The sequence below is a fragment of the Diceros bicornis genome, chromosome 9 (genome assembly GCF_020826845.1).
Source record: "Diceros bicornis minor isolate mBicDic1 chromosome 9, mDicBic1.mat.cur, whole genome shotgun sequence".
NCBI classification, from domain to species: Eukaryota; Metazoa; Chordata; class Mammalia; order Perissodactyla; family Rhinocerotidae; genus Diceros; species Diceros bicornis.
The window spans coordinates 47,715,492-47,742,511 of record NC_080748.1 but is presented as its reverse complement, the minus strand read 5'-3'; positions in this window follow the sequence as shown (position 1 = coordinate 47,742,511).

Genomic DNA, 27,020 nt, shown 5'->3' with positions numbered 1-27,020 from the left:
GCAGAGAGGGATTCAGAGCTACTGAGCTCCGTGTCAGGAGTATGAATCATATTTACTCTGATTTCCTATTTCTTTTCATGTTGAGTCTCAAAAGAAGCCAGCTACCTTATCTGGTTGCTTCCTTCTGCTTCTGTGCGCGCACACACACACACACACACATTCCTACCCCTGAGAAGCTGGAGAAAAGTTATACTTTGTTGTTTAAAGTGCCCCATGGCTGTTTGAATTATTGCAGAACCTTGCGGATTGTAGGATTAATTTAAACAACGTTGCACCACAGTGATGTAAGAAAACCAACACAAATTAATGTTGATAGTTCCATTCTCTATTTATCTTACATCTCTTGGTAATGAAAATGATGAGAAAAAAATATGTGAATAGTCTAGCAGAATCTTTTCTGTTCCTTCATTGAAGAAGAGTGAAAAAGTCTACTCATTCTTGTCAGATCCTTATCATCTAATGTTGAATAAAAAAAAATCTTTTGTAAAAGAGCTTGAAATTGTAAAAGAATGCTAATACAAGATCACAAAGAGTCATGCTTTAATGGTATTGAATTTTAGTTAGGTGGCAATAATTAGTATTTCTATATATATATATATTTTTTTCTCTTTCCTAAAATTATTTTCCTTAAATCATGTACTATCTTGATTTGAAAGTGGATTTCTATTATCGGTATTATTAAAATGAAGAGATATGTCTTATAAAATGTTCTCTCTATACTTTTTAATCACCTTTTAATATTGCCCGCCTTCTCCACTTCATAAAAACTATTATGAAATTTAACATTAATCCTTAGTTAGTTGGAGTAAATATATTTATTTTAATATCATTGTAGGACAAAAATATATTATTCTCTGACAGAGAGATATAATTCTGTATTCTTCTGAAGAAGACTGTGTAGGAAAAAAACCACAATGTAAAAATGTCACTATTTACTCCTATTCTCTTCAGATTTTATTCTTTTTTTCCACTTGATTTTGAGATATTTAGATATGTTGCTGAAAATACATTTGGGAGATGTAGAGAGTTCATCAAATCGACCACTTTTAATGTACTATCAACTCCTTGAGGACAAAGATTGTTTCTTGTTTTTATTCTTTTAACCAAATCATTAAAAAGTATTTGACACATAGGGGATTATTAAGAAATGTTTATTGAATGAATGAATGTGTTTATTTGGGAGAATCTTCATAAGCGATACAGTATTTAATGTGCTTCTTGAAGAGAATATCAAATCATGTTTTATCATTTTCTTTCACAGAAAAGAAATGCTTTCCAGTTATGCTTCGTATTTATTAACATACATTTTCAAAATAGCTTTTTTACATATGTTTTTGTAATCTATTTCTGCTTCATTTTGATACCTCTCTTCACCAGAGGAACAACTTCATAAGGATAAGTCAGAGAAGTATTAGTGTTTTAGAGAGTCATCTAGATGTTACAGTTCTATGAGATAAACAGTAAAGTGGTTTTGCTGAAGTTATATTAGTTTGGAGCTTGGAGACAAAGAAATTAATTCAAAAGGTAGCCTCTATTACCAGTGCCCACATCTCCAGATATTTCCTTCTCTGATAAAGTGCATTCTTGCGGGGATTCTCACCCCAAACCTATGTGAGGAACCATTTTTAAAGCTTTGAAAGTGAGCGTGTTTCTCATGTGACTTGGTTTTGTTTCTCCAAATACATATAACTTTAATTTTAAAAATAGCTTTAAAAAACACTCTAGTCTTTTAAACAGTCACAGCTAGATAGATTCCAGACTTAGTGAAGAGTTTCTATCCAACGTCACTGTGATTAGTTTCTTTAATTTGACCCTAAATGCTCTAAACTATTTCAAAAGTTACTTGATACACAATTATTTTTCTGAAAAGAAAGTGGAAGTATAGTCAATAAACATCAGACCTTTGATAGTGGTGTTTTTCTCTTCATGATCAAAAAGATGTGTATGGAATATGAGAGTTAAAAATTATACTTTGGTTTTAATAAAGTCACACATATTTTCAAAGCCATCAGCAGGATAAGAGCAAATGGTCATACTAAATTATTTACCATTTTAAAAAGATCTAAATTTTAGAGATTGATATTTGGGGAAAAAATCCCTACCTTAAGTTTTGGGGTAACATACCGAATAATATCTCACATATAGACTGCATTTTTGACTTGGAGAAGTGGAGGAGATCCTCCATTCCAAAATTCCCATTTTACAGATTCTGAAGCTGTGAGATGACATGGTCAGATGGTGGCAGAGCTGAGAGTTAAGTCTACGTGCCCCAAATGCCAATTAGCACTTTCCAGTATGTTCTGGAATATCTGTTTTACTCTAAATCGTTAATTAAAAAGTTATAAATTTTCACTCAACTTTAGATAATGTACAATTTGTATAAATGAATTTAAAATCAAAATATAGAACACAACTTACAAAAACACATCTTAAAATTATGTATTCAAGGGATAGTGTTTGTTTATAAGTGTACTATAAAAAACCAAAGCGTGCTCTCTCTCTCTCTTTTTCTCTCTGTGTATGCTATTAAAAATATAGGCTCCAGCTTCAGAGTCTGTTTTAGAAAGGTTTCCAATAAGAGAACTATAACAAACTGCTGAATTTATTTAAGAATTTGCCCTGAAAAGACAATATTCAAATAACTGGCACAGCCTTGAATTTTGAATTCACTTTAAAGCACTCTAGATTTGAATCTCTGAATTTATTACCCCCTTTCTTTGACTGAAGGTTGGCTTGCACACTGTTGTTAAAGATTGGCCTGCAGATAGCCAAGGCTAATATTATGTTAAAGGTTTATTTTTGGAAAGCATTTTTTCATGATATAAGGACATAGTCCTACTATTAGAAATTATATTCAGTTCAGATCTTTTTTAATTCTCTCTTTACCGCAGAAACTTCAAAGTATAATTATAATTCTAAGTAAGACTATTTTTTCAGAAATATTTTATCCTAAACTCCAGGATGCATTTGTGTTAGATTTTGTATATATTAACGTAGTATAGTATAATATGTGGTTTCTTTACAGCACATTAAAAAATATATAAATAAATATTTATATGATTTATCTTATAGTTTAAATTTTTTTGAAAACATATAGTTTTTGGTGTAATAATAATGAAAGCAATTTTACGTAATAAAGAAATTCTTCTTCCTATACAAATATACGCAATTGTCTATATGAAAAAATATATGAATCACCCACATGAAGCGTATATTCACAAGCATGATGTGCATGTGTTTGCGTGTGTGCACACACATGAAAATGCAATTCACAAATGGCTGCCTTTGCATAAAAGGAGAATATTTGCTGCATGGAAAGCCAATCACTGTATCTCTGGACTCACATCTTAGGCTCATATAACTTTTCTGTGCATTTTGATGCCAGTTAATGGAACATATTATAAACTAATATGTTGTTTTCTAATAAGTTAGTTTTAGCACTATATATTTGTCACTCTTTCAGAATTCCATGGAAATTTTAACCAACTCAAAAAATGCATTGACTTGTCTACTCTTAAACATTAATTACCTAGAATGAAAATGAAACTCATCATATTTCTTCCCTGAAGTCTTTCAATTCAATCTGGAAACATAACAGAAAGACTTCATCCTCAAATTCCCTGTGAATATTTCTAAAACAGGACTCTTCTGTTATGTTTGGAATTTAAAATATTTTTAGTCAATCTATTTTTACTTGTATTGAGAAAATTTTAGTTTTCATTTCTCTTCAAGGTACAAATACAATTAAATGATAAATATATGAAAAAAGTCTCAGGGATTTTATAACAGCAAATAATAAAATAAACTTAAATGAACTACGAAACAATTATCTTGAATAAAAATATAGCATAAATAATCCTGATTAACCCTGGTACTGAAAATGTCTGTTATTGTATTCCTTGGAGTATGTTTGGGCAGAAGTTAGCATCTCTCCTTAAGTATCTGTGGAGTTGCAAAGGCTGCATTACCTACATCCATTTATTTAAAATGCAAAATTAAGTTGCAATTGCAATGCTGACTGGCATTAATAGGGCTTTGCCCAAGCAATATAACTTGTAATCCTTTTGTAATTTAAAACCTTTCAATGTATTATTGTTCTTTGAAATGGTAATACAAGGAAGGGCCCACTGGAGAAATTGTCAAGTATAGAACATTAGTGTTTGAAGTATACTTTCTGAGGAATTTTATTTTTATGCATGTGCATAGCAACTGAGTCAAAAGAGGTGCATAAAAAGCTAATATAACATCCATGAACCATTTAAAGAAAATGTCGTAATGTGCACAGAGCAGCTACGATTTGTGGTCTTCATAATGGTGGTTTTGCAATGCTCTTCCTTGGTGAGTAATGACCTGAAATTGTATCCAGTTTATCTATATTAAGTTAGAGAGCTTAGTAGTAATTGCTTATGAAGGAATTTACAGCTGGACATGGGAAAAATAGATGGGCTAATTCATGTGTTTATTTATTTAGCAAAATGATGTTCACTCTCGTGTACCCAGTACTCCGCTACCTCTGCCCTAAGGACTCTTCGGCACACTTAATGTTCAATTCACAGAGGTCTGCTCTGTTACTGCACATTTAGAGGGAACCTACTGAGTAACTTTTGACGTTGGGTGCTGTTGTTTAATTATTAACTGAATTACCAAAAATTTTACGACATTACAAAATAGCTTTTTCCTCCCTCCACACTTTCATTGACTATTGTGTTGAGAAAAGCAGACAAAATTCAGCCTAATGTAGCCCTCTCAGAAACTGAATGATTATTTTTGGAATATATCTCTAGCTGTATCTCTATTTATTTCTATCTCTATTTCTGCATTTGTGAAGAGTCCCTTAAGAAAAGCCTTGAAGGCCATTGCATAAAGGGAAAATCAACTGAACACACATTCTCAGGAGATGGACAATATACAGAGTTGCTAAAACTTTATAACAACCAAAGATATTTATGGCAAGATTGGTCTCAAATACCACTTAAGCCGTAACACATCGAGAGACAGCTATTTCTTGGTTATGGTACTTGGCACTTATATCTTTTATTAAATTGTTACAACTGTTTGAAAAATGTCAGCCAACCTATGATAGAGATCATTAAATTTTGGAATAGCATATGACAGAGGAATTCCTAAACAAAGAAAAAACTAAAATGTTTCATCTGATACTTCAGCTTCAACCACTTACTGAATTTCCTGACTTTAATTCCACATTCTTAGATTTTTTTTCTAATCCTTTTTACTTAGATTTGTTAAGATTTTTCCTGGTTATAAAGTATTCCTTATATCGTAACTGTTTTGGAATAAATGGGTTTTATTTAGTGTATCATAAAATAGTAAATTGAGGTAAATGGTACACTAATGCTTTAAAAGAGACCTACTTGCAACAACAAAATGCACAGTAAGAAATATGTCTTTTCATCTGTTAATTTCACTTGATTACGGGGAACTATAATTGAGGGAAGCCAACTGGTCTTAATGTCCTGTGTCAAAAGACTGTATAAAATCAGCTTTTGTTTTCTCATAAATCCCACTTGGAATAGTCAACTTTTCTCTGTTCATTGAGCAGTGGTGACTACCTCCATCTGGCTAGTCTGTCTGCAAACCTGGATTAAAAATGGAAAGGCTTGTTGAGACAGAGGAGAAAGAAAGAGCTATTGAGGAAGAGAAGAGAGAAGGTACCTTTGAGACGTCAAGAAGGGAGAAAAAAGGGTGTCTCTAGACTGAAAGGAGATCTGGAGTGGGAATTGTGAGAAGGGAGGAGGAGAATTCACACAGTGAGAAGGGTTATTGGTTGTTCAGGGAGTTTTGAAGCAGATTCCAGTCAACTTGCATACCAAGGGGGTCTGCTGCCCTGGAAGAACCAAGAAGGTGGACTTGGCAAAGTCTTCCGGGAAGGGAAATGTTGCAGGGCCCGGAAGTTGAACAGGAGCTAATTTGTTCATATATGTACTAGGTAAATTCAAATTTATCCACTTAGGTAATATATTGCTGTGAGGAAGTTGCTTCTTGCCATGAATTGCTAAGGGTCCAGTTGGAGAAACAAAGCACAATGACTAAACCCACTGCTTTAATGTTTCTGCTACAGGTATTCTCAATCCATGGCACTAATGCACTGTATTTTTGTAATAGCATTTGTGATACAAAATGGTGGTCTTGGGAATGCTAATTTTGCAATGAATTTGTCTGTTGGGGGCAGGAAAAAAAAAGAAAACAGCTACAAAGAAATTATTTCCTAGTGAGAAGCCAAAACACTAGGTGAATATGTTTTTGTAAAAGTATTACATTTATTCATTTATTCTTACATTTCAGTTAAAATTTTCACTTAAATATTTATAAAATACCTAGTGATGCTGCAGGCATTGTATTATATAACAGAGAAAAGTTGTCAACAGGAGGATCATGTTCTTCGACGAAGTGAAAGAAAACAAAACTATACGTAAAGGAAGTAGAGAAAGACGTTTAAACTGTAGTTCCATAGAAGGAAAAACTAGCCTGTTCCTCACCTGGCTTTAGAGAAATGTTCTCTACTGAAAAGGGGATGACTGACCCTGAGCCAGATAAGAGAGCACCTGACATCCGCATGGCCCCTTTACTTCTGAAGATGCACAATTGCAAGATTTTATTGCTTATCAGGCTCTTTCACAACCATTATTGAAAATCTTGTTGAGGTGGATGAAGCAGATTTTTAACAAAGCCATGCTAATTCTTGTTCTATGTGCTTATTCGTTTTCAGGTATTTGAAAAACTCAGAAAAGACAAAGAGAAATAAGAAAAATACCTATGTCCCTGGTACTCAGAATTAACATTATTTTGTGATATTTCTGTCTTCAATTTTTAAAGAAAAAATCTTCTTTTTCTTTCTAGAGAAGAGAGGCAAAACAAACAATTTTTAAAGAATAAATAGACTTTCTGTACACTACAGGTACAGCTGATATTTCTTTGGAATCTTTTTACGGTCTAACTTTGTTTCTCATTCTGTGTAGGTAATCTCCACCTTGAAATTGATAGGCATTCTAGCCATCTGTATCTCTATGATTTGATTAGGTATTTATATGGCATTTGGTTTTAACTTTTATTATGCTGCATTTTCATTTTAAATCAAAATATATATTACCCAAGCTGAAAACCTATGGGTTCATCACAATTTGATGAGCATTTTAGCTTCATTTTCCAGTCATATTTAATGATGACAGGAAAATAAGCCAGTGGAGAAGGATACATAGAAGACATTAGAGAGAAGGCTCTAGATACAGGCTCAAGGCTTCCCGATTTGAGACAGAGTAGGTTTCAGGACATTAAGTGATTGGAACAAATTTTCAGAAATGATAAGAACCACACTGTGGATCTCTTAAACTATAAATTTTTTTAAGTTTCTAGAAATACTCATAAAAATATGTGCTTTGAGGTAAACATGTTTAGAAATGTTCTAAGAGTCCTTCCTTTGTCTGCTTATAAATAAGAAATTGTTAACGTGTCTGTCTGAGAAAGTAGTTTAGAGTCAGGGTCCATCGGAGAACATACTTTCTGAGAAAGTACTCAGGCCTCATTTTCTCTAGGTTTTTCAATTTTAACAACAACAACAACAACAGCAACAAGAATAGTTAAATGATACCAGAAAGAGAGCAAAAGAGGTAAAAAGAAAACCATGAGTGTGTGCTGTCCTGGAAGGCTGGTAACAGAAATGTGTCTGGAAGGAGTTATCAGTTGTGTCAAGTGAGATGAGGCCTGAGAATTGCTCCTTGACTTACTAACGTGGAAATCATTGGTGATGACAACAGAGCAGTTTCAGTGGAATGGGGGTGGTGAAAACCTGGGTTCTCCACAGGGATGAATGGAGATAAGTTGAAGACACCAAGTATAGACAATTCTTTAAAGTAGATTCTTTTCTGTAACTGTGAATTTCTTAGAGCTTTTTTTATCAAAAGTTTTCAGAACGTTTTATAATTCTTCATGAAAGGAATCCTTAGTTTCTTAAAATGGGTAGGAATAACATTTTCAGTGGGAGTTTTTAACAAATATAATTGTTATTTAATGAAACCTATAGCACAAAATACAAGGCTATGGCCTCTGTAATGATTGCACAAAATTTATAACAGTGCCATTGGATTTTAGCAAACAACCTTGATTTTGTAAGAAGGTTGGAGGAGTAATAGAATAAAACGGCATATTGCTGCTACTTTCGAATTGGGTGGAAACTGTAAAGAACCTTCTTTTTAGCAAAGAAAACTGCTGTGTCTTATTTCTGTTTATGTGATTTTTCATAAAACATTTGTTGCTTTTGCTACTGTTGACATTTTTCTCTTGATATCATGGCTATGAAGTGCTTTGTTAGGAATTTGTGTCAAAAATGAAAGAGATAATATTCCTGATTATGAGGCAAGTGTGAGTATGTATTTCTATAGGTAGTGAATGACAATTTCCCCATAACTACAATGGGTGTTTTGGGAGGCAAGATTTATCCACATATTAAAATAGAGACTATTAATTGTAGGTAGTGGAAAACATCAAATGGATTTTAAAGTATGAAACAAATGTATTTATAATGATTTCCATTTAATATGATTGTTGTGATGGCATTCTGGACCTCTAGAGTTTGATTTACATATGTACCCTGTAATATTAAATCCGATTTAGCAAATTCATCTTAACCATAATTCATTATATAGTTATTCATATCAAATGTGGCAAACAGAAAAATTTTTTTGTGGGTGAAATCTTCAGACTTTTATAATAAATGTTCTTTCCATTTCAGGCTACAACTCTCCTTGAAATAGAAACCTGTTAGGAAGGATGCATAGTGATTAAATTGTTTTTCACTTAAGAACTTGTTTCCTTAAAGTTTTGGCTATTTATAATGTTTGATCTCAAAATATTGTTTCTAGTGTTATTTTTTAATTTCTTTTTTCTTTTTTGCTCTGATTCATAGATTTGTAATCCCCAGAGGCTATTTATATTATAACACTCAAAAATTTTTAAAAAATGGGGAAGTCACAGTGTGTTAAACTTTTCCTTTGATGCCATTCACTGTTCTATAAAGAAAGGTTGCTCCAGAATTAGACACAAGAGAGGCTTTGGGGTGAAATCTTGTTGTGATGGAGGGACTTACCCGAGTGTCACAGTCACATTACAAATGCACTCATTTTGCTCATATTGTATTTCCATAGGGAGGTTGATAGAGAAGGAATGACAGTTAAAGATCATCCTTGGCACCACCACTGTATATAAAGCACCTATCCTATTATTTGGTAGTCATCCTTTATATTAAGCCCAATTCTATGACTTCTCATCATTGGATCCACTGTTAAATTTAATGCACTAACAACTTCCATCCCTATCCTCAAATCAGTCTTCATGAACCATGGGTAAAGCACTGTCCAACTACTTGCAGCTCACAGGCCAAGTCACAAGAATTCATATCTTGCGGCCTTTGCATATGCTGTTCAGTCTGTCGTGAATGTGTGCTAGCCATGATGCCCTCATCTGCCCAACTTTCAAGAATGTTTCCATGCATCAAACCCAAGAGTCTTGTCATTCTATCTTCTCTGTCCCTTAGCAAAGTGCATACATTTTCCTGTGGCATTTTCACATATCCTGGTGGTTATTTATTTCCATGTATGGTTTCACTGCTAGAGTGAGAATATTGCAGATATTAAATGCTGTATCTTGGTGAACTAGTAAAATCCTGACACATAGCATGCACTCAGCGATAGTCTGATGATCGAGTAAATGAACAAGTAAGCAGAATAGAATATGTGAATGTATGAGCAAATGGATGAACTCCTTAAGGGAGATACAGCAGAGGAGAAATAGCCCGAGCCTTGTCATACAGGAGTGCTATGATGGGGCAAATCCTCGCACAAAGGGCACTGAGTATATCTGAATCTCTGTCTTCCCCATCTGTTAAAGAAGGAGTATATTTTCTAATTCTCTGCGGAGGTTTCTTGTGGGTAATACATAAAATCTTGCATGTAAAAGTATAAAGTATTATACAAATATAGGATTTTTTTTCAGGTTCAGAGACATCATGATATATTCATGAAAAAAAATCACCCAATATATGATGGCTTAAATAAGGAAAAGGAAGAACAAATGCTAAGGAGCAGAAGATCAGATTGAAGGAGGAGAGAGGCTAAAATTGGCTATAGTGTCCTGAGGGCTAGACAAAGAAATGTTAACCTTAACCCAGGGTTTCTAAACTCTGGCTGCACATTGGAAATACCTGGGTATTTGGAAAATATTTTTGCCTGAGCTCTAATTTTACCAGTGTGAGGTGGAGCTCAGTCATTGACAGTTTTTAAGGCTCTCCAGGTGATTCTAATATACAGCCGGGGTGAGAGCCACTGCTGGGCCACAGGAATTGAGGGAATGTTTCTAGGGAGAAAAATTGCATAATACATGAGGTGTTTTAAAAAGATTAATCAGTGTGAATAGATATGAGGAGAGTCTGGGGACAGGAATTGAGTGATTAAAATGTCTAGGAACATCGCAGATGAAAATAACTGTTTAAGGCCAAAACTTTTTTTTTTAGGAAAGCTAAGAAAGGCACTGTGGAGCGATATCAAAGTTAGGCCTTCATAATTAACAGTGAAGTTGTTTAGACAAACTTAGGCACAGTCCAAGAATTAAAAGTAGCAGAGCAGCATTTTACAAACTATACCTGAAAGTTACTTAGGTTGCAAGTAGAGGTTAAAATGGCAACCACCATTTGTTTAATTACCCATGAAGGGTTCCTAGAGGAGGTAAGTTTGAATAGGGTTGAACTGATGTTGTTTGTAGAGAGATCAGGTATACAATAAGTTTTTTCAGGCCAAAAGTTTTCTTAATATGGTTTTGGGTTTGCCAGTCATGCCTTCCTACTCTGTCATATGCCTCTTTCTCTTAAACAAATAAGCAAAAATAAACAAGATAATTACTCAATACCTTTAAAATGTAATGAAGGGTATCCTGGAATTCTTTGTAGTATTTTTGCTCCTTTTCTGTGAGTTTAAAATTATTTCAAAATAAAAAATTTTAAAAAATGTAATGCAAGTGTTTTAAAATATGTTTGAATATATAAAATGATGGTCTTGAGAGGAAAATATTCTGAATGTGATATACTAAACTCTAAAACTCATTTACTTTTTAAAATTTCTTTGGTAGTAATTTTCTAACAGATAGTTCTTTGAGATGGGGAAAGTAAAACTTCATTAGTGAATCAAAAATGTGGCATACTATTGAAAAAATATTATCTTCCCTATTTATGTCATGAAAATCTATGCATATGTTGCAGTCTTATGGGATAGGAGAGGGTATATACCAATGATGAACCCTTTTTGGAGGCACTTCATTATCTTTTATTACAGTATAAACCTTAGAAATCCTAACGCTATGTTTAATAAATGGCCCAACAGCAATGCTTATAAATATTCCTTGCCTTGAATCTAATAAGAGATTTAGGAAAGAAGGAAGCAAGGGTAGCAGGAACTGAATAATATCTTATTTTCACATAAATAACTCTTTTGAGGAATATGGAAAACAATCATTTTAATATTTTCACAGAGATAGGCCAAGTCATAATTCAATATCTTATGTTCTACAATTCACATCCATTTACAAGTGAATTATTTTGGTTAACCTGCTTTTAAAAATACTTTATACTTGGTACAGAAAAAAGTGAACTAACATTTTAAGGCCTTAAACTTTTAGTGTTTCAGTTTTATCTATTTCAAATGTATCATTTATAAAGGCCACGCATGTGGTAGATAAGGTATGGGGCATGGTCGCAGAAAGCGGGGGGGTAGAGGGGCGGAATTTTTTTTGATGCCTCATTTTCCTCATCTCTAAGTGAGAATAATAATAATATCTATGTCACAGGTTAATATGTGTATGATATATATCAAGTACTTGAATAATACTTCACATAAATGGTAGCACCATATAAGATTTAGCTACTAAAATCATAAGTATAATAAGTAAATATTGCTTAGAAAAAGAAAGGGTAAAAATAAAATAACTACATGTTAGACTTATTTAGTTTTAGTGAAAAAATTTTGACAATTTGTTTATCCTGGGGACATTTTTTATCTTTTTGGTAAAGGCTCAATACTAATGCATGTACCTATGAGAGTAGACCCTTGTTAAGTCAAATGGTTCTCCTTTACTAGACTCGTAGCAACCATGTCTCTCGAAAGACGTTCTAGATGTGGAGTAGTTTGTCACAATTATTTGGTAATCTCTTTCAGTGTAACTCACACAGCAAAAGTGACAATATTCCTGTCACTCCTCAGAAATGTCCCGGCTCTGCGGGTTTCCACACTCAAGAGAATGAAGAAAGCCATTGCGAGGTATGCCATATCTCTGTTAGAGACCGTGTTAGTACTGAGCAATTTGCATTTTCCTAGTGATTTTAAATACTCTAAATTAACTATTATAAGTATTGTCTTTGCTGACCTCTTTTAAGGTCATATTTTTTATACTAGTACCTTTTTTTAACAACTTTAAACAATTTTAGAATAAAAAGAGAACAATAATCTTTTTCCTTTTTGGTAATTGTCCAACTATTAAATATAATGTTCTTGTTGAATACAAAGTGTTGAATTTTACATTTTTGGAGAAGGTAATGAGCAACTTTCTTTTGGAATTAAGTGTTCTTAGTTGATTCATTTTTATTAGTTGAGCTAAAAGGTACACACATTATTTGTTCAAAGATTGACTTACTTCATTCTCTATATTCGAGGAAGATAGAGAAGACAATGCAGCTTAATGTGAACAGGTTATATTGGAATTTTCATTAATCTCTTCCTTTTTTTTACTACTTTTTATCAGCTTGATCCTTTATTTTTCTGTATGTTTGAATTTAAAATAAAAATCATTACTTTCTTTCTTTTCTTAATGAGTTTATCCACTGTAAAATGTAGAAGCTGCATATTTTTTGTTCTTTTTTTCCTATGTTCAGAGAGCTAGTCCAGTAACAATTATTCTAACATGGCTGGATGCAGAAATCTGTTATCATTCATTTCATTTTTTTAAATTGTGGTATAAAACATAATATAAATTTTACCACTTTAATCATTTTTAAGTGTATAGTTCAGGAGTGTTAAGTATGTTCACATTGTGTAATAGAAGATCCATATTTTTAAGGAATTGTGTTTCAGTAGTTAACTCTAACATTAATGCATACATATTTATTTCACCTATTTTCCACAGTCATAACATGTAGATTGTAGATAGATGATGGATAGATAATATGTATGTGTATATATGTATGTGTGTGTGTTAGTATGTATTCTATTTTTTTATTGAAGCTAGGTTTTTTTCCCCATTCCCTTAAAGGTGTTGAAAACCTTTTGATATTACTAGCAGTAAAAGGTTTTTGCCAACTAAAGGAATCTATCATTCTCAAATGCCCCAGTTGTAATGTAGGTCAGAGAAATTACTTTGATTAATAGAAATTTTGTTGAGTAAGCAACTTCTTTTTGGAAAAACCATTAATTGGGTAGAAAAAGGATAAAGTGATATTTTGGACAGTTTTATCCGCTAGGTTTTGTTTTTTTTTTTTTTTGTGAGGAAGACCAGCCCTGAGCTAACATCCGTTGCCAATCCTCTTCTCTTTTGCGGAGGAAGATTGGCCCTGGGCTAACATCTGTGCCCATCTTCCTCTACTATGGGATGCTGCCACAGCATGGCTTGAAAAGCGGTACATCCGTGCGCGCCCGGGATCCAAACCCAAGAACCCCAGGCCACCACAGCGGAGCGCGGGCTCTTAACTGCTGTGCCACCGGGGCCGGCCGCTCCCCTCGTTTTTTATTCACAGATTTTTCTTCTTTTTCTTTTTCTTTGTGTGGATCTAACTATTCAGAGACATCTGTCTAAACTACAGTATATATTCTTCTTCTTATTTTGCCTTTATTTTCTTCTTTATCTCTCTCTCTTTCTCCAAAATCTTAATAACTTGACAGTTCAGAGAAGAACCATAATTTTTTAACCCTTTGATTTTTCATTATCACCGTGTATGTTTCAAATGTCTAGAACACAAGAGTTTTTCCCACTAGTCACCCTTATTTCATCCAATAATAACACACAATAACTTACAGCAGAAATAAATGTTTTATTCATAAAGACGCACGTAAATCTTTAAAAAGCCTACTCAGAATGTTCTGAAAACAATTGAAATCCAAGTGGATTTCAAATTTCTAAGACTTATATTTATTTTTATGACAGTTTCATGTCTATGTATTTTAAGTAAAGAATGCATACTTCCCAGATAGCTCTTTGACTACCCAAAGGGATAGAATGAGGAAATGTTTGCTGATGATTTCCTTATTTCGGATAGAGAATTTAAATGAGCTATAATTAAAATAAATTTTCTATGAATCATATTTTTTCTCCCCTGGATATTTTATAAGACCCAACGGATAAAAACACAATTTGTAGAGGGTTTATTTGACTAAAGTTGTAGGGAACGTGGACAAGGGAAAACGATACTCAGAGTTATGATGTTAATTTATATCATGACTCCAATTATCAAAGAACAGTGAAAGTAAATCTGCTGCGCTATATTTATAAACAGAGGAAAGTAGACAAATTATTTTAGAAATTTTTTATCCCACAAATTCTTATTTAACCATCATACTCCAGGCCCATTGTAGTCTGAATGGTTTCAGACTAGGTCATCCATAAAGTCCTATCTCTCTCTAATGGTCTATGATACTAAATAAGGATGATGATGTCAACAATGGACACTTTTTTAGCATATACTTTGTGTCGGGGTCTGTTTCAAGCCCTATGTATATATTCAGCCATCATTTACATTTTGTCCTTGATCAATTTAAAAGGCTTTTGCTCATAATATGGTTAATTTCTTAAGTATACACTTTTTTAAATGCAGAGAGACGATGTCTGATGTTTCTTATAAAATAAAACTTGAAAACAGAAGTGACACCAGCTTTGGGATTCTATAAAGCATTCTGAAAGATAGGGTTTCTGCATAAACGCTTAATATCTGTAGACTAATGACAACGAGGATAGTTTTAGTAACCAGTTCCTTAAAAAGTTATTAATCTAGTATTAATCATTCTTGAGAAGTAATAACAAAAGGTGATTATAACCTGCAAAGTTGGTGCCTGAGGTATGCTATTATTATTTTTTTCTTTATATTAAATTATATGTTAAGCCTGGTAAATGTATGTATATTCCTAATTTTTAATTTTCTCCCAATTTATACTTCACCTCTTGAATCACTTTACTAAAGTGAAAAAGAGCATGTTTGTTCTATTTATCACAAAAACTATTTAATTGAAAAAAACTATACTGTTGTTCAAGTAGAAAGTCATATTTTGTGTCAACTAATGTTGATTAATCTGAATAAAGTTATTAAATTTGTATTATGACATTAGATATAAAACAAAACCAAGGCTGATATGACTAGCAACCTTTTAATCATTCTCAAATTATCATTCTTAACCTGTCACTCTTAACTTAGATATAGCGATTGTTGCTTACTTATAGAGAAATGTTAATAGCTAATGGGCAATTTTTGTACCATACACTATGCTAAGCACTTTATATGTATTACCAATTTTCATCTAATCTGAGATGTTACTAAGTACAAAACATGCTACAATTTCATGTACAACTAAGAAAAAAATGCTATCAATTAAACTCTAAGTGCTTATTTATGATTTCTTTAATATATATCCTACTCTTAGATATGTTAAAATATAGAAAAATTTACATACTAGAATTGTTAAAATATAGCTCATTTAAACCCGACAATAACCCCATTAGGTAGTATCAACCTTAAAAATAAAACAGCTAGTTATTTTACCAGCAAAATGAGTTTATTTGGGAATAACCAAAGAATTGCAATCAAGATGAGCATGTTATGGCAGACCATAGGCAAAAGCAACAAACAAGGGAGAGGAACATTATTTTATAGAGAAAAAGGAGGTAATTGGGAGGGGTAGTTTTGAAGGAAAGTCCATTGGAGAAGATCAAGAGTTCAGGGTGGTGATGATTTCTCACTGACTAAGTTGCTGGGGTAGTCAATTTCTGTTTGGGATGCAATGTGTGTGTCTTTCTGTAATTAACGATTCTTTCCTGTTGACTGGCTTCTGTTGGGGTCTGTAATTGACTGTCTTTCCTGTAACTGACTTCCAGTGGTACTGTGTGGGAGCTCCCCCTTTTGGCCTCCTGACTCCATTTTAAATGAGGTTTCCCTTTATTAATTTTCACAATAGGTACTATTATTATTATTCCCATTTTACAGATGGGGAAACTGAAACATACAGAGGTTACATAATTTGCTCAAATTCATGCAGATAGTAATTAATGGAGCTGGAATATAACCATAGTGAAATGAATTCAGAAACTTCAAAGTTAACTACTCTGTGATTGTGTCTAAGTCAAAAAAAAATCACAGGCTATTTGACTGTCAGGGACCATAGAGATTATGTAATCACATTACTGAAGCATAGCTTGAAGACAAGAAAGATAGAGGAGCTTCCACAGGTCACAGAGCTAGCTAGAGATAGGACTAGGATTGATCCATGTTTCTTGATCCTGGAGTGAGCTAATGACTACCTTCAGCTTGCATAAAAAGTTTGCAAGCAAATGTCAAAGAAAATAGTTCATATTTGAAATTTTTCTCAAATTAGATTTCAAATAAGGTGTGGAATTTAAACTAACTGTCACGTTTAAGTTTTCTCTTCCTGGCAGGCCTTCTGCCATGGGATACACAGAGAACCATAGTGCTTAAACTAGAAGCACAGAAATGAATAAGTGCATATTGTTTTCTTACCATAAATGCATATTACCTGTACTAAACATCTTTGAAATATGAATTTTATTGTCATTTCCCTTCTCTTCCTTTCAATTCCCTTTACCCACGAAACAGCATAGAATGTAAGCAGACAGAGCTTTCAGTGTCTATATTCTGCAATCTGTAGGAAAATGTCTCATAGTTATTGGAATTCACACAAGACCGCATCTTGGTATGAGTAGCTGTTCCCTGTCACTGTTTTTGATGCTTGAGCTAAAGTATTTTTACAAAATGGTCCAGTGTTCAGTGTATGAGTTGTTGAGATAAGACTTTTCCCTCGTAGCAATGAAATCCGAAAATCAATGTCAGATGGAAATCTTAGCTCTAAGAGTTAGGGAGATTGGTGGAAGGGTTTTAAAATAAGTGTGAATTTTAGCCGCCAGACTTTGGAAATGTGGCAGTTATCACAAGTGCGAAATTCATGGGTCCAGATGGTTGATTAAGATATCCCAGGATGGACCACTGCTATAAATCTCCAGACCAAAATTGGGAAAACCATTTTGATAAAGGAAATACTTCTGACCTTTAACGTAAATTTGTAATGCAAGTTTTGCTGGACTCAGAGATTCATAGAAGTTAAATTCTCGTTGGTTTCATGAACATTCCAATTGTGTCATTTGATGGAATATTTAATAGAATAGAAATATGTCAAACGGAGAGTGAGAGGAGTGTGTGGTTAGAGAAGAGAACTAAAATGTATTAAACTCTTACTATTACTATATGTCTTGCATTTCACATTCGTAACCTTAGTTAGGACAATAGTCTTCCAGGTAGGTTTCATTTTCTCCCATTTGAGAGGAAGTTATGAGTCCTCCTCGAGCTTAGGTCACCAACCCAAAGGCACACTGAGAGCCAGGAGTACAGCTGAGCTCAATGTTTGTAACACAGCTTAGAACACTCCTGTATAAGTTAACAATACCAAATGGAGTAAGAGCAAAATGGTAACACTATCCGCTACTTTCAAATGAAAAAGGAGATGTAAAGCCAAAACTCTTTGCTTTTGTCTTGATCTTCTTTCTTTTCCTTTTCTTTTCTGCACTTATCACAGATTAACCGTAACTTACTTAACTAACTAATAGTCTGGATCTAAATAAACAGAAGTTAACATGTGAATATTACACTGTATACTTACATTTTCCTGTTCTTGGTATATTATATAGTTATGTTACCCAAGTACATTGAGTTTTTAATAAATAAATGTGTTCAGTCCTTAGAATAGGGATTATAGTTGTTATCAGCATTTAAATTAAAATAATAGATAAACGATTTAGTGATAATTTTTTATGTGTTATAATATTTGGGAGTAATAAAGGTAATTGTAATTAATAGATTTTCACTAGTAATACTAAATTAACTCACAAGCCAGTTTAATTTTTTTTCTTCAGAAGGACAATCTTTTCTAAAATGCCAAAGGTAGAAAATATTTAAAGATGTATATATATACACCTACACACATATATATACATATATACATACACATATTGTATACATACATATATATATATATTGGGAATAATTCCTAATATATCAAAATATTTAAATTCTCAGCAACATATAGAATTACCCTCCAAAATGAAATAAATTACAAAAATGATAACAACTATATTACACCTATGTCACTTACTGTGAAACTTTACATATATAACAACTTTTAGGGAAGGTGTGCTGGATGACAGCCTGGCTCACTTACTAGATAATGACTTACTCCCTTTGCATCCTTTTATCAGGAGGGATCCAAAACTGTACTTTAGCAAAATAACAAAAAATTACATATCATGGTTGCAGCATTATTAGAGTTAAGCTCTCCCAGCAAAGTATCCATTTTCCCTCTGTTGGCCTTTTCCACAATTATGCTGAAACCAATCTATGAGCCATCAATTAACAATTCCTTCCTTCCTTCCTTCAATGCTCCCTTCCTTTCCTTCTTTCCACAAATATTTATCTAGAAAATATACCAGAGACATTGTTGTATTATACGCCAAGTACATCATGCTGAGCAGGCAAACATGGTTCTTTGTGTCTCAGATCTTACAGTCTGAGGGGATACAGTCTTATATTCAATAAGTCGCCAGAAAGTGTAAGCTTTGCTAAAATGAGAAATGTTTAAGATTAAAGAATGCATAACAGGAGAAATTTAACCTAGTAAAGGACAGATAGAATAAGGATAATGTAGGACTTGCAGGAATCTACTATGTGAATGATCAGGAGTGGTGTGATATGTGCCAGTGGAAAAATGAGAATGTTGCTCAAGTCAACTGCATGTGTGGAGGTAGATGTTAGGAGAAGGCATCACAAGTTTGAAAAAAGTTCCATTGGTTGTTTCTTTTCTCAGTTCAGAGCTCTTTCTGGCTCCATTATTAAGACCTCATCATGGTTCGAAATGCAGAACAACTGTAGCTATCAAACTTCACATTCTTAGTTAATGTGATATCTACATACGTTTTTAGTTATTAAGAACAATGACTAGATAGTATTTCTCAATGTGTGTTCAATATAATTGGCTTTAAAACTTCTAAACACTTAATTTTAAATTCAGATATGCATATTTATAGATACATTCCCACAGATTTAGATTTTTTAAATGAATTTTATATATAATAATTGTATATATACTACATATGAATATATAATTATTATATAGAATAAATCTGATGTAAGGTTGTATCTGTATGTGGATGTGCAAGTTTGATTTTATATATAATAATTAATAACCAATTCTTATTAAGGAAAGTGCACATTAATGTTTCCAGAGGCTGAATAAATATATTTGAACAATGTGGGTGGCCTTGTGAATTGATCCATGAAATTAGTGGGGAAGTTTTCAGCTGGATTCCCTATATTCCAGCAACAGATATAAACCAGTTATGAAATTTTCCACCAGCTTGATATTTTTTTTCAGTTACTTAACCCTATATAAAGGATAGCCATCACCTTCTTTTACTTTTTATTAAACACGTTCTGCCAGTTCCTTCTTCACCACAGAACAAGTGGGCTTGGTTTTATTCATAGGAAGAGCCGCATTTGACAGTTTTGCTGATGGTGTCAGCAGTGTTCGCCGGCTTGATGGACAGCACCAAACCTTGCCGTGGCCCAGCTCCCGCTAATTAGTTGTTTGAAGCCACTCTGTGTGCCACAGGCATAGACTTATCAGCCAAAGACATCTTTGCCATTCAGAATGACAGCTGTGATGCAGCTGCTCATGGAGAGAATGGAGTGTACAAAGAGAGAGAGGAAGAGCCTTTCAAACAAGTGACATCCATGGTACCTTTCACTGAAGGATCCCGAAGACATAACATAACAACTAAAAGGTAGAATACAAAAAGGTGTAAATCAGTATCTGTTGGATCAGTGTGGAAACCACACATGAAATGACAATAATATCAGACGGTGAGAATGCGAGAGAAATGCAGCTGCCTCATAGTACTTTTTAAATCAACTGAAGTTACATATTCTTGTGATTGTATTAATACAGTTCAGCATTTGCTTATGGAACTAACATAGATGTGTGGAGTTTTCAGAAGGTTCTGCACATGTCTGTGGATATTAATAGGGAAGTCTGCCAGAAAGCCTTGTATTTAAACTCCTTGGAGTACATGGTCACAAATAATGTTTTGAGATGTGAAATGTCTCAGGATATTGAAGACATTGGGAGGAGTAAAAGTAGTACAAATACATGTGAGATGAGTATAGAAGTGGAAAAGATAGAAAAATAGGAAGTGCTAAATTTTTTTTAGAAAAGTGTACTTATATTGAAATAATAACGAACGAAATTCTTTTCCACTCATTGATGATTGTGAACTGTGAGGTCTCTCTCTTTTTTTTTTTTGGTGAGAAAGATTGACCCTGAGCTAACATCTATTGCCAATCTTCTTCTTTTTCGCTTTTGGAAGATTAGCCCTGAGCTAACATCCGTGCCAGTATTCCTCTATTTTGTACGTGGGATGCCTCCACGGCATGGCTTGATGAGCAGTGTGTAGGTCCACACCCGGAATTTGAACCAGTGAACTCCTGGCGGCCATCGAGGAGTGCATGAACTTAACTACTATGCTACCAGGCCGGCCCCTGTGAGATCCCTTTTTAACTACTATTCAAAGGATTTAGAAATCTAATGGAAAGTCAAAGAATCTATTGTTAGAAGTGTACACTGACTAGTTAAATATTTTTCACAAGAGCATTTCATAGGATAAAATCTTCATTCTGATTTCCAAATATCCACTCTATGTGTTTACATCTTAAAATTGTTATGGGGGGGGGCGGGGACTGCCACTACATTTAAACATTCTTTTAAGAGTTTGTTCTCTAGCTGCAGAAGGTGGAAGATCCCTGCTTCCCAGGAGTCATGCTTTCCCAAAGAATTCCTCTCAGTGTTAGTTAAAGATTAAAAAGACAGTCAAAACAAAAACAAAAAGCCCCTAGTGTGTGTAGGTAAGTTTGATAATGAATTCTAAAATAATGAAGTTCATACATTTAAAATGTATAAATATGTGAGTTTAGCCCACATCTAGCAACAAGAATTTTTTTTAAAGCATACTCTAGGTTTATATTTTTTCAAATTGATCTCGTAGCCTTGTACCATCTAATACTCCTGTTCTATTGGTGTATAATTATTTCTATATTTTTGGCAAGGAAGCCAAGCTGCTTTAAAGTGTAATTTCTGGCTGTATTATCTCAATTTTGACTTGAATTGGTATTTAGGACGTAATATCTATCTAAAACAAATGGACAGTATAAAATTTCAGCAAATCTCATATTGATATTTAATTTTAAGCAATTTGTAGCCATGCACTTTACCAGAATTTTACAGGAGATTTTGTATTGTTTTCAAAGTGATGGCTGGTTTGTTTATTCACTTACTGGCATAGTTATTAAATAAGAAGTTTTACAGTTGAGACCGTGGAAAACCTCCATCCAGACTGGGAAGGAAAAGCAAGAACCTTTTGGATGAGTCTAATCTTGATTCAGAACGTATCTAGAAAACACAATATGATGAGTATCATCTTAAGTAAGACAAATGTTGATACAATAGAGAGAGTCAAATTGAAATTCTGACTATGGATTGAAAAAATAAATTGTGGTATTATACAATGTAATACTATGCAGCAATGAAAAGAAGAAACCACAGATACATGCAATAATGTGAATGAGTATTATGCTAAGCGGAAAAAAAAAGAGACATAAAAGGCTACACACAGTATGATTTAATTTCTATGACATTTTGGAAAAGGCAAAACTATAGAGACAGAACTCTGATCAGTGGTTGCCAAGAGCTGAGGCTTGAGAGGATGGTATTAACTACAAAGGGGCTCAGAGGAAGTCTTGGGGTGATAAAGATGTTCTATAACTTGATTATAGTTGTGGTTTGTCACAGAAAAATTTCACTGGATGGAGTTAAACAGGCAAAGGAGAGTTTATTCAAGACTACTGTAATATGGGAGACAGGAGGAACTCAACTCCTTTGAAACAAATGCAGGAGAGTTTTTAAGCACTGAGGTGAGCTAGTGGGAAAAGATTGGAGGATGGTAGTGGGAGCTTGTTCAATGTGATCAGATCATATGTGTTTGTTAATTGGCACTTATCAAAGTTAGGCTCCTCCCCTCCCACAGACACTAGAAGATATGGATGCTGTCTTTCTTGATGAGTACATTTCAAAGGGATAACCACCAGGTCTTTGAGAAAGACATTCCTGAGTTGTAAAACTGGCAAGAGAGGGGAGAAGATTTTCATCTCAAAAGGGCAGAGACAGAATTTACAATGGCAAGGTTTTTTAAAGTAAATGCTCTAAGAAGAGGAAGGTCAGGGGCCTAGGGTCAGGAAGAAGACTGTCTAAAGTTTGATCAAGATGAGAGGAATGTTAAGGGCATCTTAGTCAGGTTCCATGAATGTGTGTGTTTGTCAGATTCATAGAATTCTATTCCTAAACGGGTGAATTTCACTGTATGCAAGTTATTTCACTGTATGCTCAATAGACCTGACATTTAAAAAAAATGCAGCTGTGAAAAATGGGGTGGAATGAGAGCTGTAGAATCATGCGGCCATAGAGAAAGGAAGAAGTGAGATTATAACCCCACAGGAAATAAGTCCTTTTCTCTTCCATATATAGAACATCTGACATCTTTCATTAGTGACACGATAGTTCCTAAACTTAATATATTCACGAGATAGCAGGTCTCTGCTGAGAAATACTAAATAGAGACTCTAGCTGCTGTAGATAAAATATATTTTCTTGCATATCTTTCTATTTACTCAATTGTTAAGCAAGAAGCTGTTACCCGGAAGAACATATTTGATTAAAATCAACATGCTGATATATCCAAACACTATACCACACTCACTATTCCACCTACACAGAATTGGAGCAATTGTCCTATTCTTTCAACAACAACTGATGTACATAGTTATGGTGAAAAGCATCTCAGCAGGAGTGAACTTGCTTTATTTCATGCACCTCTTCCTCAGAATGCAACAGTGTATTGGCAGAAAAAGAAAAGGGAGTTTCTGTACGTTGACTTCTATACTGCTGAATGCTTTCTTTTAATTCCAGAACCAGAGAGTGTCTACTCTCCTTGTAGTGGCAATTGGAGGGGAAACTTCTCATTTTCCCCAGGGAGAAAATGACAAGGGGGTAGGGATGTAAGGAACCAGGATCTCCAGGGAACAGCATACCTTATGTGTCCTGTTAATAGGATTCTTAAGTCCCTCTCTTTTCCCCACACTTTAGTCACTTCACTGAAAACACAAAAGCCTCATTTAGCAGCACCCTAGGCATAAGCATTACAGAACCAATCAATCAACACAAATACTTCCTCTCTGAGGCCCCCTCATGACCTTGAGAATTGTGATGAATGACTTAAATGATGGAACAGATGGAAGTTTCGTGATAAACCAAAACATTATGTTATACTGCATGATGAAGAGAAATAAAATGGAGAGAGCTAGATATACATTTAGTTTAAATAAGACCAAATAAAGTCTATAACTGCTTTGTGCAGCCTTGGCCCCAGATCAGAGGTACTCAGCCTGCACAGTAATCAGGACTTCCTCAATAAACCTCAGCCTGTTACGCTTCTTACCACATTTACTTTCTCAATACGATAGTACTTTACAGCTATCTACTCGATTATGGCCCGAGTTCCTAGCAGTTATTGCTAACCATACCACAGAGTTTATATCTCAACCAGTGCAGGCTGGAGGACGGCAATCAGCACAGTGAATTTCCTAACCTGGATATATCTTCCTGAAACACAAAGACGATGACTCAGTTCTACAGTTGAGCTTGTGATTCTCACTGTGGCCAAACTTCTTATGTCATTTTTATTTTTAGCTCTTTGGCACAATTATAGAAAATTATTGTAGGAAAATCACAGCTTCCATCAGGAGGAGCTCTGACTGCTTTTAAGAGGTTCTAAATGTTGGGAAAACTCATAAACAGTGTGCAGTGCATTTCTTGGTGGGGATATGCAGATAAAGATTTGTTTACTAAAAGAATGAAGCAAGATTGCAAGACAGTTTCAGTTTATCTTTGCCATTCTCTACCTTCTCTTTCTGAACTCTGCCTTGTATTTCCTTTGCCATGGCGGCTATCAAAAATCCACACTCTTCTAAGACCTACCTTTCTTCAAAAATCACCTCTCTGTGATTCAAGCATCCATCCATTTCCTGTGTATGCAGCTGGGCTAAGTTAGGTGAACACACAGTTGATGACAATGACAGTTTTGAGTAGCTACTCTTCCTCTTCCCTCTCCCTGAGATGCAAGTGAGTAAAATGAATTAGTTTAATAGCCAGAGGTGTTGGCAAGCTGAGTTCAGTAAAATCATGTCATCGCGATTTGATTTGTCAGAGTGACTTCAATACCACAAAATATTGGGCTAAAATTTTGGATCACCACAAAATATAATTGAGATAAGATAATCTTAATATATTTAAGAGCACCACCATTAATATAACTCAATGTATCATTATTATCCACATTATGTGCGCAATCACTTTTTATTTAAAAGCGGTATTATGACATTTAGGCCTGCAACAATAGAAATTTTAGACATTTTTGTTATATAGAAAAATGACATTTAGACTTTACAGTTAGAGTTTTTACTAGTTTTATCAATATGAGTATGCTTTTACTTCTAAGCCAGTGTCTAGTGTACTTAAAATACAGAGATGATGTGAAATAATGATATGAATGCAAGATCTAGGTAATATTCTATAACACAGCTGTTCCATGATGGTCACTTCTGATAGTTTATTAGTAATTAGTATATTAGTATTAATATGTCTAGTACCTAAGTGTAGCAGGAGCCAGCACTAATAATACTCAATGATTTTATATTATTATGAATGCATGCTATTTATGAGGGCGCTCTACAGTTACAAATCAGTACATTCCTTATTTGAAAGTTTCAAATGCTTTTATTAACATCTCCCTATTATACAAATATTCTCATACTCCCTTTCCTGCTTTATGTTTGTTAAAAAGTGTCTGCTGTAGAAATAGAACATAGCATTCTTTTTCCATGGCAGAATGCGCTTTTCCGTTTTTAATGCACGAGCAGGCGGTTTGGTTCATTAAGCTCAGTGGCACCGATAGTAAACTAAAGAGGAATGAAAGCAAGAGGAACTGAAATACCATCATCCCACTAATGATGCTGAAGCTGCTCCGCTTTATTGGGAGACTGCCCAGACATCCACTAATAGAAGGCATGGTCCAGGATGTGAACTTGGTGTTGGAGTGCCAAAACGACAAACCCAGAAAAAAAAAAAGCATTGCCAGAAGAATGTCTGGAATAACTTAAGGAATTGTCCAGAATTGTAGTCTGTGTGTGTGTGTGTGTGTGTGTGTGTGTGTGTGTGTGACTGTATTTATTGGTGGGTGAGTTAGAGAGAAAGAGAGAGCGCACAACAGAAGAAATAATGGAAGCGGGAACATTCAATTACTTCAAGACTATATTGAATAAGGATAGCAATTTTATCACAGGGATATATGTATCACTAGATGCACGAATTGGAGAATATCCAGATAGCTCGTTGTCACTTTTTGATTAAAAGAATGTAGCTCCTGAATGTTAAATAATTTCTGATAAATGTGTACTTTCTTAAGAGGGGACTAGAATGCATGGCTCTGCAGATACCCACACACTTCCATATCATAGTGCTATTTAAGTATTTACTAACACTCAGTGAAAATAATTAACACAATGATTTCTTTTATAAATGAATGTTATTGTTCCCAGTTCACCCCTGCACATGAGGAAGTATACAGAAATGTGCCCTTTGAAACAAGGGAAGAAAACAGATTCTCTGTTCAAACTGGGCAGAAGCCCAATTTGAACAGAGAATCACTCAGCTGGGGACGGCAGCTTTCGTGGCCTCTGGCTAACACAAACCCCTCAGTGGCTTTTCACAGCCACTTAGAATCAAGTCCCAGCAGACTCAAAGTGGAAGCTGCAGCTGCGGACACTGGGGAACACCTATGTGGTCCTGGACCCATGCTCACAGGCCCTCTTCTGATTTTAATTCTGCTTCTGTTTTGTGTAGGAGGTTGGAGGGCAGGCAGAGAAGGGCCATTCCTCTCACCCAATTTTCCCTTTCTTTTTTATCAGCCCTCAGAGAGAGATAAACCTTTTGGAAATTGCTCAGGTATGCTCTGAAAAACACAGATCAGAGATTGGACTCAGTGACATCTTTGCCCTTTAAAAAACACAGAGCTAAACACGGAAGTCTCTTTTAGAAGTTGAACAGTCCCACAAAGGCAAATGAATCAACAGAACAGAAACAGTAAGAAGGCCAGGTTTGATAATTGCACCTGAGTTCATGCTGAACATTTAAACGTGGTATGGGAATCGATCCGTGGTTAAAGCCTTTCCTGCTGGAGGACTTCGCTGAGAAGAAAATGGTATGTTTGACGATACCAAGAGAATCCTAGAGGGGTAGGACGTGGAATATATGAAAGAAATGGAAAAAATCCAGCAGGATATCCTTAAATAGAAATGAGTTTTTAGATAAAAAGAAAAGACTTCCATGAGAAAGAAGTATAAGCTATTTCTCGGTCCAAGTTGTTCGCGACCCAGAAGAAATCTCCATTTACTATCACTGGCTATAACAAGTTATGTTATTACAATTCCTCCAGTTTATTTCAATTTTTATTCCTATATGCTTCAAAGTAACTATAGAAGAGAAATTAAGTATTCTTACCAACTAGGAGACTAAAAGACCTTGGTAAAACTAAAAGTT